The 6,029-nt window shown below is 37.8% G+C and overlaps 1 protein-coding gene across 11 annotated transcripts in view; it reads right to left on the bottom strand.

Moving 5' to 3' along the window:
• usp (retinoid X receptor ultraspiracle) overlaps nt 1-6,029 on the bottom strand; it is a 219,883-nt gene that overhangs the window by 3,183 nt on the left and 210,671 nt on the right. The gene's annotated exons all lie outside the window — the stretch shown is intronic.

The following is a 6,029-nucleotide window of genomic DNA, read 5'->3' as shown; positions in this document are numbered from 1 at the left end:
TAGCCTTGTGCTACAGAGTGCTGTAAATATTATTCATCATTATATATATCTGTACATCTATTAACGTTTGTACCTGTCATCATAATTTAAGTGAACATATAAAAAAAAATTTCATTATTTCTTAGTCTGAAGTGATTTTTTTTCATATGCAAAAAAAATTTCATTATTTCTTAGTCTGAAGTGATTTTTTTTCATATGCTCTATTGCCTCTCTCACCTCAGAGCAAGCAGTATGAACCAACAATGGCTTCATCTGCATGTACCAACTTTCAGGATGACAAGATATAAAGTTTCAAAGACAGAGCCTACTATCCATAGCCTTAGTCATGATATAAAGTTACAAAGAGAAATTCTATTATCTGTAGCCTAGTCAGCCTACTAACCACTTTTGAAATCCATAGCCTAATATACCCACTTTCAAGATGTCAAGATATAAAGTTTCAAAAGATGAAGTCTACTATCCATAGCCTACAATACCCACTTTTGAGGTGTCATGGTATAAAGTCTCAAAGACGCAGCCAACTATCCATACACTGTTCCATGGTTTGCACGTCAAATGATGGAGTTAAATAATGAAAAAAACTTTTTTGACTACAGAAAGCAATAAAATTATCAGATAACAATACAATCTTTCTGACAAGGGTAGCAAGGAAGTATATGTACATCGTGATGACTATAAAAGAAAATGCACTTGACAAATAAATGTGGTAATTGTCACTAATGGTACCAAGTTGGTACTAGGTAAAATTTATGTAACCTACAGTTGTGTATAATATGCTGCACAGCAAGATAGGACTGCTTCAAGTAGAAAGATATATGGTCAATCCTAGTGTTCTTGTGTGAATCAAGCAAAAGTAGCTTGCTTATGATTAGGCAAAAGATGTAAAGGAAATGGGATTAGAGAGTGAGGGTGACCAAAAAAAAAGTTGTGGGATAAGTAAGTATAATAGCGAAATGAAAGATAGTCAGTGGCAGACCACAAACAATGAAGAAGTAGACTTTTCAGACATTCAACTCAGCACTTCTAAGGCAGGATGAAAAGGGGATTATGAAATAATTACAATAGTATACATAAAATGTTGGAATAGAGGTAATAGGTGAATTTTACATAAGAGGTAGGAATGGTAGATACAAATAATGGATATCTAAATAATATATGTAAGTAATACCTTAGGGGAAAGTACAAATTTGATACCTTCCAGAAACACACACTTGAGACGAAAAAGAATGTACCATATGAGACTGTGAGAGCTCTAGTACTACAAAAAGCAATTACAGCTACAACTGCAAAGTGAATAGCTAGCTTGCATGTTTTGAACTGCACACTTCTGTCACTGGAGGGTAATTTAAAAAAGCACAATAATTTTCCCCTAATATCCTGTTCATATTTTACAGAAAGCACATTATATTTTACTTGCATAGTAAGTACTTATGAAGATGGGTGGGTGAGCAGTGCAACAGCAAGCAGGGTGAGCATGGGCCTGAAAAGGTGAAGCTTACTGCTCCTTAATTATCCCCTACCTTTATCCATCCCCATACAAAATATTTTCTTTGAGTCATGATATTCCAGGTGAATGTCCTAACTTTCGAAATTACCATTAAAATTCTGCATAATTTCTTTTATACTGCCAAGACCCACAACAATAAAGGCAAAACTCCTGAGTTCAAAATATCTTTTTCCAGTTAACCTGGCCAAGCCAGAGGAAACAGTTAACAGTGGCAAAGACATACTCAAGAAAAATTTTTTACAGTGGCTGCCATCTAAATTTTCCTTAATTCTTATACACGGCCAAGGCCCACAACAATAAAAGCAAAAAGAGCCTTAATGAATGTTACAAAAATATATTTATTTATTTATTATGCTTTGTCGCTGTCTCCCCCGTTAGCAAGGTAGCGGTTACAAAAGTAATGACAAAGTATTATTTATCTTATCACCTTCCAAATAATGTTTCTGATTATCATTAATGCAGCTTGCAAAGATTTCTTTCCACCACCATGGCAACTTGGTAACTAAGTGAGCATCTGGTGTGTGTTTCCCCCATCAAATCATCACAATTACAGCACACAAGATATTTTTTGATACAGAAAATACCATTGTAACATTACTGAAAAGATTCTGTACATGGGCAAAAGTCCACATCAAAGCTGGGTCTTCATTGAAATACAGAGAATTATGAGGTGGAAAAAGAAAAGATAATGAAAGTATTAATGAATTTTTGAGGATGTGAAAGACTTGTCTTTTGAAATGTGCCATGTCATAGGTATTGGGAAAGACATGAGAGGGTAGAGAGTTCCAAAGTTTCAATGTGTAGTGAAAGAAGTAGGTATCAAAACAGCCCACCCTTGAATTGCCAATGGCCACACAATAACCATGTGATGCAGTAGCTTGCTGAGTATTGCGTGGTCTAGCTAGTGGTGGGGGCACACAAGCAGCCAGCTCTTAGGAGCAAAAATCAAAGTAATACCAATAAAAGAGATAAAGTGAATCAATATTGCAGCACATGGTAAGGGAATCAAGCTTGGAAGTTAGCCTGGGACAGTTTATAAGTTGGACCGCTTTTGGCTCAACTCTATCAAGTAAGGGTACACAGATAGAACCACCCTAAATGTGAGAGCAGGACTCCATACAAGAACAATTCAATCCCTTGTCAAACGGGGCAACGTTCAGAAGAGAAGTTTCGACATCTAAACAGGACACCCAGTTTCTTAGAGGAAGACTTAGCTATTCCTGTAAAGTGGGGTTTCAAGAAAGAGTGCATGTTGAAGTATTACCAAGTATGTTCTTTGAGAGCCCAGACATGAAATTATAGATACGTCAAAGGAGAGGCAAGAGTTGTGAGGTTTTCAACTGAAAGATGGGTATAAATTGGGTCCTGGAGGTATTAAACTTAACAAGATTTTGTCTAACTCACAGAGATGTCCTGTCCAAGTCTGAGTTTATTGAAGAAGCTGTGTCAAGACGAGATGCAGATCAAGTGAGAGAAGAGTGAGCAGAATTGAAGGATGTGGATGAATGCAGTGCTGAGTTGTCAGCATATGAGTGCACTGGATTATTTGAGGAGGAGAGGAAATTGTTGCAAAAAGAGAGAAAAAGTGTAGCCGACACGACAGAACTTTGAGGGACACTGCTGTTGATGGAGAAAAAGGAGGAGGCTGATCCATCAACAACCAAAGAATTTAATCAGCCAGAGAGGAAACTAGATATGAAGAAGCAAAGTGAGGAAGGGAAGCCAAAAGAGGGGAACTTGGAGATGAGAACCCAATGCCACACCCTGTCAAAAGACTTAGATATGTCCAGGTCAACTACAAATGACTGCCCAAAACCTTTCAGGGACGATGACCAAACATCAGTAAGATAAGTAAGAATATCACCAATGGAACTCGCCTTATGGAATCCATACTATTGATAAGAGAGAAGGCTGTGATTTCTGAGATGTTTAAGGATATGGGAGTTGAGGATGGCTTGAAAGACTTTGGAAATGGTAGATGTCAAAGCAGTAGGATGAACAATAGTTAAGAGGGGTCAGAATGGTCACCCTTTTTAGGGATGGGATGTATCAATGCATGTTTCCAAGGAGAAGGAAAAGTTTTGGTTTCTAAGCAGAAACAGAACAGACAAGCAAGCACAGGTGCAAGTCAGAGGCACACTCTTTCAGTACACAGGAATGGATGCCATTAGGACCATAAGCCTTGCTTGTGTCCAGAGAAAGAAGTGCTTTTTGGACAGTCTGAAAAGAGAATATGGGGAAAAGCATAGAATTAGTAAGAGGAGCATCAGGGGGTGAAGGAATGTTAGAGTCATCCAAGGTGGAGTTAGAGGAGAAACAGGAACTGAAGAGTTGCTTTGTCAGTGGGAGATAGCTATAATACCATCAGAATGGAAAAGTGAAGGAAAGGTAGAGTGACAGAAGTTGTCAGAGATGCCCTCAGCTAAAGACTAGAAAGACCTATCAGTGGATGAAGAGGAGTAGCACTTCCTTTGAATAAAGGAATGCTTTGCCTCACAGATAACGTGCCTGCAGTGATAAAAGCTGAACAGTGTGAAGGGATGATATGGTACTTCTAAGTATGTCTTAATACCAAAAAGAGCACCCATCAAGGTATCCAGTAAAGAACTCCAACATGTATAAGCAAAAGTGATAATAGGCGCTAGAAGAGCAGCATCTCTAGTGGCCGACTTGGGAAAGCCTGTTTAAATTCTATTTTGAGGACAAAAAGTAAGATGACCAAGCTTTTGATGACATAATGATTGTTAACAAATTTGGATGAATTCTAATGGATAGTTAGAATGATCAGCTACACAGAAGTCGGATAATTGGACATTCTTTGTGCTACTAACCTAGGTTTGTAAAGGATACGAAGCCTTAAATGTCCATCAAATTCACTAAGTAACTGACCACGTGAGTATCTGGAACATTTTTCCCCACATAGGATCATCACAGTTACAGCTTTTATTTCAATTTGAGATCTTTTAAAGTGATAATATTCTTGTGATATCAGTGAAAGTACCCCATTCACTAAACATAAAGTAACAGTTAATATTAAACTTAGTATATAACAACTATGTTTACTTGGCCTTGACCACAATGAACAATATAAGGGTGAGGCTATCTGTTAAACTTAAGTTGCTGACCAAGGCAGAAAACTATGTAGGAATAAGTAGCAAATTTTGACTTTGTTAAAAGTTCCATTAGGATTCCTTCTTTCTGTGTGTTTAATGATTTAATACTTTCTTTTATTACTGAAAAAGAGGCTTTGTCAGTATTGAGTATGGGAAAAAAATTTACAGAGCCTGAGCCCCACCCTTGTACTGGGTCCTGGTGTTTTGGCATATCAGGGTCCTGGTGTTTTGGGATCTCAAGCTCTCCCTCACCCATTTAAAAGTACTGCCCATGACCCAGGTAGGGCCTTGTGACTTGTTTCCCTTATCAATCACACACCACACTTACGATTTGCTTGAAATTTTTTTGTCCACATGTTTTGGACTATACTCATGCATCATGGCACCACTCATAAAGAAACCAAAAGTACTATCCTGGCTGAAAACAGAAAACAAATCAAAAATACTGTCCATGCTGAAAGCAAAAATTATCAGTGCTTGAGTGGTGAGTCTGCTGCCTTCCTCAAATATGTGTATAGTGTAAATGAATTTAGTGCATGAACAACAACAAATGCAGAGAAAACAAGAAACTGTAACTTAGTCGAAATCACTAAGTGGTATGAAGTCAACCAAAGTAAGATATTCGGTGACTGATAAAATGGAAAAGGAGCAATCTGGGTGGAAGGTCAAAAAATGATAAAACAATGATATAACAGACACTTTTAAGCTCAAGTGTGATCTGTGCACATGCTCCATATGTAAACTATCAATAAAAAAAACTGGTTATTTTATTTATGATACTTGAGCGCCATTTCCTGCATCAGTGAGGTAGCTTCAGGAAACGGAGGAAGACCCATCCACTGCTATACACACATATATGAATACATACACATACATGTAGATATGATGATCACACTATTTTGTAATGAAAGCTATGAAGGTGAAATGGCACTTCTGTATGAGTCTACATAATTTTAATTAATGTGTTTTTTCTATATATGTGGCATGACATGTTTTGTGGAGACAATCTACCTCATCAAATACCAGTGCTTAACAAAGCTTTTTTAATCCCAACATTACACTGGAGTACCACTGTCTACCGCCAACCAGTACAGACCAACCACAGTGTCAGAAGCAAAAACTGGAAAACTCAGGGAGATGAGAATGGTGCCTCACCCTTAACAGGCCACTGGCAGAGGGCAACTCTCATGCAGTGTCTGCAGAGGTTTCTACCTAATGTTCCTAATGACTACTTCCATCTAAAGCTCCTACCTTCTATTTCTATCTAATGTTTCTACCTAATGCTTTTGCCTAAATGTCCCTACCTACTACTTCTATACACACTGCTCCTACCATTTTGCCAAAAGGCAGGGCTAGCATATAGTGCTCACTGCAGGAAAATCTACAATTATGAAGAATGACCTGCATGA

The sequence above is a fragment of the Panulirus ornatus genome, chromosome 42, assembly GCF_036320965.1.
Source record: "Panulirus ornatus isolate Po-2019 chromosome 42, ASM3632096v1, whole genome shotgun sequence".
Classification (NCBI taxonomy): Eukaryota; Metazoa; Arthropoda; class Malacostraca; order Decapoda; family Palinuridae; genus Panulirus; species Panulirus ornatus.
The sequence above is the reverse complement of the archived record's forward strand: the minus strand, read 5'-3'. Positions and strand labels throughout refer to the sequence as shown.